General features: G+C 33.1%; 1 protein-coding gene across 9 annotated transcripts in view; it reads right to left on the bottom strand.

The window, feature by feature from the left end:
- Positions 1–13,830, bottom strand: part of LOC124369922 — a 180,448-nt gene that overhangs the window by 14,036 nt on the left and 152,582 nt on the right. Inside the window, exon 1 of one of the 9 annotated variants that reach the window (XM_046828115.1) lies at positions 7,385–7,533. The exons of the other annotated variants lie outside the window; for them this stretch is intronic. The gene's annotated coding sequence lies outside the window, so the exon portion shown is untranslated. Of the gene's footprint in view, positions 1–7,384; positions 7,534–13,830 lie in introns of those variants that run through there. 9 annotated transcript variants of the gene reach the window in all.

Genomic DNA, 13,830 nt, shown 5'->3' with positions numbered 1-13,830 from the left:
TTTCTGTCATTGTAGGCTTATTGCCTAGGTCACTACAATAGTGAATTTGACACAATTTTTAATAGCCTGTGTAAGATTAGTAGTTAAAATTGATTAGACTTAAATAGTAATGCAGTAACAGATGCTTTTATTATTTATACTTAATAGGAAATGAATTCAACTTATAAATTGATTTCACGTTAACTAAACTAACCTGTTTAATGGTAAAAATGTGCCCAAACTATTTGCGGACCTAAAGGTACGGGGGTAAATAGAGGGTAAACAGCCGTATCACTGTTGTGTCAAATTCTGTTTTCAAATGTGTATTTGGCGGTAGACTACTCTTCACTTAATCCACGGCCTGCTGTATTTAATCCTCCATATGGAGTAAAATACTATGATTTGTTGTTTTTGCTTGGTTTTAACTTATATTAGATGTCGTTATTTTGACGTCATTGTGGTATTGTTATTAATAAGTTATTGTATAATTGTATTAATTGTTTTATATTGTTTTGCAGAACACTGGCTAAATCATGACAACTGTATCCTGTATAATTTTAAGGGATTTAAATTAGCCTCGATTTATTGCAGGCGTCACTCGATTCATGGTGGTGCTGCTGTGTTTGTCTGTGATGCAATAAAATACTGTGTGGTTGATGTTGAGATGTTCTGTATAGAAATGAACTTTGAAGCCTGTGCAATTAGATTATTTTATCCTGAAACAATCGTAATAGCTATATACAGACCAAGTAGAGGTAACAGTAAAATTTTCTTTGATCGATTGGAGGCTCTACTGGAATATCTGACTAAATTTAATTGTGACCTTTTAATTTTTGCAGATTTTAACATCGAGCTCTGCGAAAATTCGAAGGAAACTGCTGTGCTGCATAACATTCTTCGCTTTGCTGGTTTGTATTGCACGAACTATGAACCTACCAGAGGCCTAGCATGTATTGATAACATTGCTACCAATTTGACTCCCTCATCTTACCTGACTGAGGTTTTGGATTGGCCTATTTCTGATCATAAGTATCGAACTTCTTGCATATTCAAATCTGTGTACCAATTATGTACAAAATCAAAAGGTTTTACCAATTAAACACCGCCCATTACCACTAGGTGCTCTTACAGATTTCAAACGCTGCTTGGATACACTCGATTGGGTAAGCATGCTATCTGATGTGGACTCAGAAACCTCATATAATAGGTTCCATCGAACTTTTGTCTACTGATTGGACATTCATTTGTCAGAAAATAGAATTAAGCCTTCAAAAAACCGGCTATAAGAGCTAAGTGGTATACATATGAACTGGACAATTTTAAAAACATAGTGATGAGCTTGTTTCGTCGTTCCCAAACAACTGGTCTGGAGAGTGATATAAACTCCTATAATATGCCAAGAAACACTACAAAATTGCCCTGTGTCAAGCTAAGAAGAAATTCAACGAGAACTTTATTGCAACTGCTAGCAATAAATGTAAAGCAGCGTGGCAGGTCATCAAAATGGAGTTCGGCGCTTCATCTGCTACACACGCAGCCCCTGATGCAGACAACCACAACAAGTTCTTCACTGCCGGTGTCAAAGAGGTGAGGGGAGTATCAAGCCGACAAACACTTCTGCTATTGACCTCATCCAGACTCAAATTCCGGTACCAACCGAGAGTTTCCGATGGAATACAGTCAGCCTTACTAATATTGTGAGTGTAGTGGCCAGGCTCAAGTCAACCAAAAGTTGTGACATCTACAATATGTCCGATGTACTTATAAAAAGTGTCATACATGAAATTGCCGTTCCCTGATCCATGTGTATAAATAATTATCTCATGGAAAGCAATTTCCTAGCCAAACTTAAAGTATCAAAGGCTGTTCCGATATTTAAGAAGGGTAACAACAATGAATTTGACAGCTATAGACCGATCTCCCTGGTCCCTGTCTTCTCCAAAATTTTTGAAGTAGTTATAAAAAGTCAGGTGAGTACTTTCTTTGAACAAAACAATATTTTTAGCAATAGTCAGTTTGGTTTCAGGCCGGGGAGGTCCACGATCGATGCAGTCGATGAGCTTATATCCTTCATCCATTCTAACCTTGAAGTGGGATTAACCACTGGTGCCGTCTTGTGTGACCTATCAAAGGCCTTTGACTGTGTCGATCGGGACATACTCCTGAAAAAAACTAATATTGTATGGTGTGATTGACCGTCAACAAGCTCTTTTCTAGTCATACCTCAGTGAAAGGTACCAAAGAGTTTGTTCAAATGGAAAGTTTTCTGAATATTCTGAGGTTAAGTACGGAGTACCACAGGGGTCGGTGCTGGGCCCATTTCTATTCATACTTATTGTAAACGACTTGGTTTCTTGTGTAAGCTCGAAATCTGTAATGTTTGTTGATGATGCAACTTTTGCCACATCACGCGTATCAATCGCTTCCTTGCAGACAGAGACTGATAGTTTACTAATACAGGCGAATAACTGGTACAGAGCCAACATGTTTCTTATGAGTGTAGATAAAAAAATATATTTTTCTTTTAGTAACCATGGGAATAATGACAGTAGCCAAATGGTGAGGCTTTTGGGAATTATACTTGATCCAAAGCTATCCTGGAATCCTCATGTTGACTATGTGTATAAAAGGTTGCATAGAGTGATAAGAATGGTTTATTTTGCATCTTTTCATAGCACAATAGCTTATGGTTTGTTCTTTTGGGGCAACTCCAGTGGCGTAAACAGTGTTTTGATCACGATAAAGAAGGCCATGAGAATTTTAGATGAGAATGATCCCAGAGCTCACTGCAGACCTATATTTGTAAAATTAAAAATATTAACAGTGGTAAATCTTTACATACTTTTTGCTTTGTTGCGTGTTAAGAAACATTTTAGCAGCTTCACGCTTAAAAGCATGTACATAATTATATTACTAGAAATAGAGATTTAATTAATAGACCATACACGAGATTGAGTAAAATCTTGTTTTCCTATGAGTTTGTTGGTATATCGCTTTTTAACAAACTACATTTAAGTGCTAAGAATGTCAGTGTAAAACGATTTATGAAAGTCATGCATGACTGGCTTACTGAAAGACCTTTTTACAAACTCGATGAATTTTACAGTTCAGACATTAGCATGTTAATGTTTGAGGAGATATCAGTTACATGTGTATTTAATTTTTACCTAAACTGTAGCTTGTTTTTGATTATTTTTTGCCTATGATACCATTTAAAAGTATCATATTTCCATATTACGTTTGCATGTTAAGTTATAATAATGTCTTGCTCTGGGTTGAACGTTTTAATGTTTTAACATTGCTATTGATCTACTTAACTTTTTAACTTATTAATTTATTTAAAAAAAACTTTTTAACTTATTAACTATTGCTTTTAGCTATCGCTTTGATTCAACGGTATTATGCCCGTGATTTAACTATGCACGATTGATTACCATTGTTTATATGTAATGTATATATACATACACACTGTATATATATACACAGTATTAAAATGTAATTCTTGATCTGTTTCAACTTAAAAATTATAATTTAATCATATTGTGACGAGATCCATTGCATGTAAATGTTTAAAGATAAATAAAGATATCTATCTATCTATGTATATACATATCTTTTGTGACCATGTTACATTATAAGATATATTGCATACGAATACATACATTTAAAGATTGCTTCTTACATTCTTGTTACCAGTTGAGACTTAAAACGGGTATGAAGAGATATGTTTGTACTGAAATCTGAAATTGCTACTCTTTCTTCAACATTATCAAAAATGCCTCTAAATTTGGTAGTTGAACGGCAAGATCGACTCACAGAAGATAGAGATAACGCATATCAAGGGTGTTTACAACTCTGCACCTTTAGATGAACTTCCACTGCTCACGACCATTTTTGACAACAGCACATATTAAATCAAATGATTTTACTTTTAGCCGAATTGGTCAAAGTCCGGCGACTCAAAGTCCATACCTGGCCATTACATGTTTTAAAACTTTTCTCAAGAGAAGCTTCCATTGATGCATCTACATTAAACGGTATACCCGTAATGTGAGAGATTCCGGAGCTCCGAGAGTCGTTAGAAACACGCATTAACAATGGAGAAGTTGATTTGAAAATTCAGTCATGACTAATATATGTATTGCTGTGTCTGGTCTCCGCATAAGAGGTACCTTAGAGCAAGGACTTAGCCGGCGAGGGCATTCATGTGGTCAGGACCACCCAAATTTTCAATTTTTCAATTACTTTTACTGACAGGTACTGCTGGAATATCATTCTCAACATTGAAATAGGTCAAGAACTTTTTAAGGCACAAAATGGGAAATGGTGGCTTGCTTCTAAATACAGAAAAGACATTCACAATAAATTTTCATTCCAAATATCAAAGGAGCGCTAGGGCGGATGATTCCTACATCCAACCACTGCTCAACACCACTCCGATAGGAGAGTTTCTGGGCCTCCAGATCGAGGGCAGTGTCACCTAGGGAGCTCACGCGAGAAGAATTTCAAACATCTTAAATAGAGCCCACTGAAACAGACTGAAAATACGAAGGCGCTTGGTGTCTTTTTACAATGTAACGAAACTTATTCGTCCACGTCCTTAATCCTTTCTAATAGAAACTCTGTTTGCCGGGGTTCGGATTCCCTTATTGCACTTGACCTTTTTATTTTCCACCTTCCGCTATAATCGAAGTCCCGTTGTTCCTAGCCTATCTTAATGAGAACATTATTTGGGAACAATAATACTGGATTAATAAAAACAAAAATATCGGACCATTATCCCATAGTTTGTCAGTTAAATTTAAATAACAAATCAGATAATAACAACCATAAAACTAGTCAAAGTAGGGGCTTGTATAACGAAAGGAAGTTAAGGTACAGATTGACAAACACCGATTGGAGGGCAATAGTTACAGAGGATGTCAATGAAGGGTTTGAAAAATTACTTGACAGATTCAATAAAGTGTATAATGCGAACAGAAAACCAAGCTTATCAGAAAATATTTTATCCGTAAATAAAAAACATAAAATAATAAAAGGGTGGATGGACAATGACCTACTATATATTGTTAAAGAACGGGGTAGGCTATTTATAATATGGAAGTCTAATCCAAGTAACAAACAATATAGAAAAGCATATACTAAATTCAGAAATAGAGTGAACAATATGATTAAATATAAGAAAAACAAGTACTATGTGGCTCATTTTAATAACACAAAATGTGATATTAAAAAAAAACTTAGCAAAACTGATAATATGTAAAAAGGTTTTACAAAAGTACAATTCTTCTTGACTTCTGAGCCATTGTATCTAGTACTTGCTATGGAGAAACTGATATTTTCCTGTAGTGGAGAGAGAATAAGGCTAGTGCAGTCAACCGATCATTCCCTATTTTGTCCTTAAAAGTTCTTGAGCCATTTCAAAGTTGAGAACGATCTTTCAGCAGTGCATTTTAGAAATACTGAATTGTTTAAATAATAGTAATCGTTTAATCGCTAAAAAAGTAACTGAAAATTTGGGGGGATCCATACCACTTTGACCCCCTTCACTGCCTATGTCCTTGTCAGGAAGACAAGCTCAAGAGATTTTAATATAATATATGTGTATTCAGTGAACAAACATAGTTAAAACTTTGTTTTAAACATTTCTCCCAATAAATAACTAGTTATTTAAGTAGTTTACTAAATTAGATAGCATGGTTTGTAGTAAATAGCAGGAGAAAAGGGTTCCTTTGTTCACCAATGTTGACCTCATGGATGCTGAAGGGCTCTTCGTGGTCTAAGAGAAAACTACCAGTTGAGGAGTTCCACAGACAACTACAAGTATATTGAAATTGTTTAGAACAGAAATAACCACCCTGTTTTTTTAGAAACATGCAATACAATCTTCATGAATAAGTTTAAGAGCATTTAAATTGTCAAAACCTGATTTTTACATGGCTACCTAAGGACTGGCAAAGAAAACAAAATCTAAACATACAGTTGTTTTTGCTATTGGAGTGACCTCTACTAAAAAATTACAAATGTACAAGAAAAGAAAGGTATAGAGTAATACTCGCCTTTGGCTGAGGGGGGCAATGCCCCCAGGCTCTTAAGTGGGATTGTGGCCAAATTCTGAGTTAAGGGGAATTTGGAGATGAGTTGAATTCTGAGATGAGGTTTGCCAAATAGCTAAAAGTAGACCTGAGTTTGTTTACTTTTCTGGATTTAACCTAAGTTTTGACTTTGAAGGAGTTTTGTGGCTTAAAGGAAATGACAAAAAGTGACTGGGCCTTTTTGTAGGAGATTTCATTTGATTCTGCCACTGTATTTGATCCAACTTCTCTGGTTTGGCCGCTTTTGGTCAAAAAACTGAAGGTCTGCACAATCTAACGATTCTTACGTAAGATTTTAGCTACCACCTCTGGTGTTCTCAGAAAATAAGTTAAGACAATCCATATTACTAGATATATTAACACATGAAATAAACCATGCTATTTTTATGTTTATTAATGCAATACTATAGGGTAAAATGGGATTAACAAATTTTTAAGAATTTTAATTTTTGTTTAAACCACATTTTATTTAGCAAATCACAGTTCAATAAACAATTAATTTAAATTGAAATTTCAATTGAATTATTTCATATTGTAACTTTACTCAATATTTATTGGAAATATATAATATGTATACAGTAAACATAAAACAATTGTTTATGACAAACGAGATAAAAGGTCATAAATATAAAATACAACATTAGGCCTGTATTTGCTTAGAGACACGACAACAGACTGACTGAGTAAAGTCAAATAAATCATTGGTTTTCAACATAAATGAATAGATAATGCTGTAAAAATCAAATCAAATAAAAAGCTATTTATTTTTAGTAATATTCACATTAGGACATGTGAATAGTGTTGATCAGCCAATGTGCTAGAACTAGTTCTGCTACATGTTCCACATGTTATTTACTTGTGTTAAAAACAGAGATTGAAATATTTTTATTCAAATGAAAAGTTGATTTATTAACTATCAATTAAATGATTATTTTTATAATTTTCAGCATTATATTTTAATAAACTACAACAAATAAAGAATTCATTGATATAAAATTCTGCTTAAATACGGTACTTGTTTTATACTTTCATTACTGTATTAGGGATTTTGTTAAAACAACTCAATTTTTTATTCCCATGAGATTGATTGCACCTCCTGTTTATTTGTACGATTAAGTCTGGACCTGATTTTGGAAAAGTGGTCTATAGCTATTTTATTTCTTTAGGTTATATGGTTGGTATTTTTAGTATTTACATCTTTAAGAATATTTTCTCAGAGGACACATCCTCATAGGGTATAGCTTGAACTATAGAGATAGATGTAGAGAGCAATACAAGTCAGAGTCAAGATGAAGCTCACATGAACTTACCTCCTGTTGTCTTAATAGTAGTCGGTAGTACTTGTCAAACTGCTTGATCACTGAAACTGAGAAACCAAGAACGTGTGGATTCCACATAGACTTCCAGGACCAAACCATTTTGGTGCCTTTATGCGATGTTTGTGAGTGATGATTCTTGTATCACTGACTGAACAATGGCAAATGACCAACAAATTACTGTTACCTTAAACTTCTTCCATTACCAAAAACAAACTTTAAACAAAGAACTAAACTATTGTTTCAAAATTTCTGCAAAAGTAAACTTGGATGATATTGTGGTGCTGAGTGTGATATGTCTGAATCAGAGACATGTAACATTATACTCTCAAAGCCGAAACAACTAAATTAAATTAAGAAATGTGAAAATCTCTAAATGTATTCCTCTAAAAGTGTATTTTAATATTTTATGCTGATCATTAGAAATAGAAATGTCCACCAGAGATATTTGAATTATATATATGCTTGTTCTGTTGTGATCCAACACATCTTGTGCATTTTCATTCCCACATTAATTGGTTTTTTGCTAATCTTATGCCTAGGGATTTGACATCTAAAGATGAGGATGGATTCCAAACTTCTATAGATAGTTCCCATTTGTAACATTAACAATGACAAGTGCCCGAAAACCTGTTATCCCCCAGATCAGATGTACTTCCATGTTTAAAGTTCATTATTGATTATTGATCATTTGAAAGGGAAACATGATTTGGGACATTTGCTGTTAATGTTCCAAAAACTTAATTTTATGTTTCAAAAACCAGTATCTTCCATCTTCTTCAGGGGTTAAAACAGAATATTTTGGAGTTGATGCATGAAGAAGAGTATATATATATATATATATAAGTTCTGGAAACATAGTGTTTCTTTTTTGTAAGTTATATGCAGAGTTAGTTGTTACGTCTTTAAACATTAAACTGGTATAGCTTAAGTTCAAATATGATGTTGATATAAATGTTCAAATGATGTTGAAGTATGCTATTATACAGTATTGTACCTCTAAATAAGTATAAGTGTTATTCTTTAACTCAGTTATTTATAGTATCTGATCTCACAATTCATGAATTATATATCAGAACTAGTACACACTTACAGGCACAGAGAGGCAGTCCTCGGTTGAACCATTCACAGCTACTCGACTAGGCTCACTGTGAGAGGGTTTGTATGTGCCTCTGTCATTGAGATGGATGTGAACCTAACAAACGCTTACTAAGTGGAGAGCACTTTGTAGAAACACTTGTCTCCAGTCGTAAGGTACCTGTGGGCTGAACATGCCTATCAGTTCAAACTACAGATCACTGCCTGCACATACACACTGACAAAGGTTTCCTCTTTCCACTCTTATTTAATGAACTTTTTAATATAACTATTTACCAGCTGCCAAGTCAGCATCCTACTAGCTATTCAATCGCCTGGTTAGATAATTTTCTCTTCTGTGATGACATTTTGTACAATTTATTTTTAATTATTAGTATATTTTATAACCAGCAAATAATAAGTATACAAAATAAGAATAACAGTTTTATTTTTACATTACATTACTGTACATAAATTATGTGGCAAATATAGTGGGAGCTATGGTAAAGTATCATAATTTAAATAAACAGAGAGGGTTGCTATATTCTTATTACCTTCTAAATCATCACTAATGTCAAACAAAAAATGTTTATCCTTTAACAATTAAAAACATTGAGTATAAGGTGATTTAATTCTGTGTGAAAAAATCAAAGTACCAATAGTATGGTATCTAACCAATTTTACTAGTGACTAGCCGCCTTTCACATGAAAATCACTGTAATTTCTACTATGTGTGCATTTTGTCGCTTAACTAGAAGAGAAGGTTACTAAATCTTTGTTTTTGTAGTTCACTTCATTCTCCTCTAAAGATTTTTTGTTAGGTTCGAGCTAGTTCTGACGGTTTATCTGTAATCAGGCTTCAAAGAAAGGCCTGCACATGTGGATAAGAGCAATACTTTGTGAACTTTTTTGAGGGGTTTACAAGTAAAAATTGTCTGTTTATAGACTTTTCCTGTAGGTTGTACTTCAAAAGACACATTTGTACCAAATTTCAAGTTTCTAGCACTTCTAAAAGTATGTTCGAATTTGTATGTGTTCGGATATAAATACATACATACAATGTATATATATATATATATATATATGTGCATACACACTATATATCAGTGAGTCAGTGAGTTAGTTACACATGCGGCTATATAAGTACTGTACTTAGATTAGAAGAAAATGAATCTCCTTGTTGACCCCCACGCACTCTTGGGTCACCAGCTTAAAGAAAACAATAGATGATAGTTTCAGGTAACAATTACAAATTTCCTTCATATGAAATAAGGTCTCTTAAAGCGCTCAGTTTCGTTTGAGAATTTGGAAAATATATAATTATGTTATAAACAATATATAATATAGAAACAATTTTTCTGTATTTAAGAAATCATTGTTAGTACTAAATTGACTTGTAACAACACTATATTGAACTTAAATGTACATACATACCAATATGTTGATCAGTCAAATCTACAAAAATTATTTAGATATAAAATCTGTTCACTCATACATTACTGTTGTGATAACGGCTATTTTGGTATTGATCAAAGATATACTCATATAATGTGGAAAAATTGTGTTGTTATTGATATATTGCCATATCAAAACAAAATAACCAATCATTTAAGCATCTTTCCTCAAAATTAAATATTCTTGTACTAAATTAAAAATTAAAAATGCATAAAGCAAAATTAATCCATATTTCCCAATTTTTGATCCACTAAAGCTTTTCCTCTCAACAATTGTCAAGACGCAGACATAATATGAATTTATAAATACCAACAATATTTTTGTTCAGAAAAATCCTTACTATATGCCAAGGAAGCTCTTTCATAAAGTTATATTGTTTCCAAAATGAACCATTAATCAGGACATTCATCAAGGATGCTCCATTAACTGTACACGAATACACTCTCCTATTTCATCAATGATCTTGATGAGGCTTGGATGTATAGAATTAGATTTTCTCCATTAAATATTAGTTGAGTTTTATTGCCTTTGTTAATTTATTATGTTAGGATAAGTTTTCACAAGGATTGCTCTGCCATATCCAACATAAAAATAATTGTGTTGGTATAAAAAATAAGGCAAAATGCCTGTTTTTACTGAATTGTGAACACACTTCTCCTTCCACTCCAAAAAGCATGTATTATAATTTTCTATTGTAATTCATCAAGAGTAGCAAGCGACTATTTCCTTACACAAATACACTATCAAGTCTTGCAACTTTTCCTGTAACAATGAAGCTGCTTGTTTCTCTTCCTAGTAAATGTAGCAAATTTCCTATCTGAATCAGATCTGTGGAGATGCTTCTTAACGCCTTTTTCATATTGAAAATAAAGAACAGTATTTTTCATAAGCTTTGCTTCATCGATGAGTAGAGACCCAACATCTGTCTCTAGATGACAATTTTGTAGATCTTCTGACAGGGGTGACAACTCAGTCTGCACTTCACTCACCAATATTTTGTATTGAAGTGATAACAGCTATTGTTAAGTATTACAATCAAAGACACATGACATTGCATGAGCTGGTATCTGCGCTTAGATTCTTTCATATTTGACATCTGAAGCAGACGTACCAATTCTTGAAACGTTTTTGCAACACTTATGATGGAAAGCAAATAATGAACTTTAAACAGAGTATTGTACACCTCTACCTCCTAGTATGTACGAACAACCGAATGTTACCTTTTTCGAGCACAAGCTTCTTGCTGCACACGGCTATTGATAAATGCTGTTCTACTCAGATCGGTGAAATAGCAAATTGACTAGTATGCTTCTTCTGAAATAGATTCTTTCTAGGTGTAGCAGCACTAGAGGCTGCATCTGCCAGCATTCTGGGTACTTCCATAACAACATCTATTGCATACGAGTTATAACGATCAGCAGAATCTTAGGTATGAATGATATAAAGGTCAGGCAATACTTAAAGCTGCTATATGCAGAGCTTTATCCAAATACGCTGTAATCCAGTCTATAAGAAAAATTGTAATATAAAAAAATCTTGTAATACTTAACATAGAAAAATTAACTACTGTATAAACAAATTTTCTTTGTTGTCAGACAGTAATACATCAATTTAACCATACAAAATAATCAAATAATAAAATTAACGTATTAGATTTATTTTTTTGTTTGATTGAGTATTTGGGCGAACATAGATTTGAAAAACGAGCTATTCTAGCTTATCAAACCTTTGTGTATTTATGATAGCTTTATTAAAAAATGTCCCGCCGTAGTGTTTGCAGTGCACGCTTAAACAATCTTATCAAAGGGTTAAAGGAAACCCTTATGATCAACACTTACCTTTCAGCTCTCAATATATTAAATACAGTTTTTAAGTTTGTTAAATATTTAAAAAAGTTATAAGCAAAGGTACTATTCAAAAATATTGAAGTATTGCCTTTTTTGTTATATCTGAATTTAATTTCCTCAAATGATTGTTCTTATGACATCAGAGACCTTTAAAATGTTTTGCTTAAAGGATTGCTTGCATTTGATAACATTTTACAGCCCTTGAAGAGCTACAGTAACTTTATATAGTTGAAACCCATTGTTAATTTGGAAATGTTCTTTATACAAATTAATAACCATATATAAATAAATTGTGTCCCTATTTTTCATAACACATATATCTTACATAGTTTACAGACAATGTCTAATATTATTGCGATTTAATGAATGAGAATTTCTTTCTTTACAAACTTCAAGTTTATAAATCGTTTCACAGAAATAGGATTCAGTTAAATTCAATATTCAAAATATTGAGCAATGTCTTTTTCTATTGAGTAATAAAGTCAGTTCAGGAGCCATCGATGTAAAGCTATCTTCAAATCCCTGCCTCTTTTAGACTGGAAGTTTGCTGGCATGTGGTTGTAGAGATTCATCCCCATGTAGAAAGGTTTTTGCTCAAACTGTCTAGGCAATGTGCTGGAAGTTTTAAAGTGCACTACCTCTTGTATTGTAGCCATGTAGATTGTTCCGCTGCAGATTCCCCTATCAGTGTACATTATCACACCATGAATATAAAGTGAGACTACAGAGAGGATGTTCAAGAGTTCGAAGGAATTTCTCCAGCTTTCCTGGTGGTGGAGGCCTGCTAATGTTCTAAGACATTGTATTTGTATAATAAGGATTTGTTGAAAATTCGTAGCAGAAGTTCTGCCCCATGCAACAAGGCCATATCGTAACTGGGACTCGAAACGTGAGAAATGGTTTACTTTTGCTGCCTGTAAGCTGCTAAGAGAAACTAGAATTGGCTGGTGTTAAGTGTCTTGCTCAGACTGTCCACATGCTGAGTCCAGTTTAAGTGTGTGTCTATGATTATGGTATAAATTTAGACTCTGTTTCTAAACTGATACGAGGAATGGCCAACTCATGATATCATTGTGATTTAAGTAATTAGCTCTCAAGTGTTAATCGAAATTGCTAAACTGTAATTTGCATGATGGCTATTGAGCTGGAAGTAGATCACTAACAGTTGGATCATTAATATAACTATGATTATACAAAACTCTGTTTCTGTGTATACACAATAATCTGGAGAGAATTAACTGTTCTTCTAATTTTTACATAGCAGCTAAAGAAATGTCCTGGAGAGTAATATTATCAATTTATTTACATGTTTGACGATATGTTACAGCACATAGAACTGAAATTGTAACACTGTGCGCTGAAAAATTTTCAGCAGAATAATAAATAAAAAAGGTAAGATTTGAACAAATTTGAGATGGGTTATTGACCATATATGTGTAGGCTGATGTTTGAAATAATTATTATTGGATCTAAGAAATTGAATCAGTCTTGAAATAAAGGTCTTTATTAGTACATTATACAAGTTATTAATATCAAACAGGTACTCTGTCGATTACATAAGACAACTTACTCTACAAAGATCTATACAATATTTATACCGTATTAATTCTATAAGGTCTCTTGCACGCTGTTTGAGGGCATAAACAAAAATCTATGTCACACAAACGATGAATAACAATACTTAGAACAATATTTACTAATCACTAATCCTAAAACATTTCTTATATACTATTTGAGAGCATAAGTAAAATTGTACATAACATACATTTGAATACATAAATCAATAAAAATTCTCAGATGTGATTTAACAAGGAACAGAATTTTTAAGACTTTGGGGATTGTTTTGTGTTACAAGAAATCAATAACAATCCGATTAGAGATCGACAACCTGATCTCTTTCTCAGGGGATAACTAACACAACACATAAGTACAATCCACGTTAATATAAACAAATCTAATACAGCGTTGAGACAAAATTAAGTGAGGAATCACAACAAACATGTGCCTCAGCATCAAGAAGACTTATTTATTATACGAATATTTATTAAACAATACAATAAA

Source organism: Homalodisca vitripennis, chromosome X (assembly GCF_021130785.1).
Source record: "Homalodisca vitripennis isolate AUS2020 chromosome X, UT_GWSS_2.1, whole genome shotgun sequence".
In the NCBI taxonomy this organism is placed as follows: Eukaryota; Metazoa; Arthropoda; class Insecta; order Hemiptera; family Cicadellidae; genus Homalodisca; species Homalodisca vitripennis.
The sequence above is the reverse complement of the archived record's forward strand: the minus strand, read 5'-3'. Positions and strand labels throughout refer to the sequence as shown.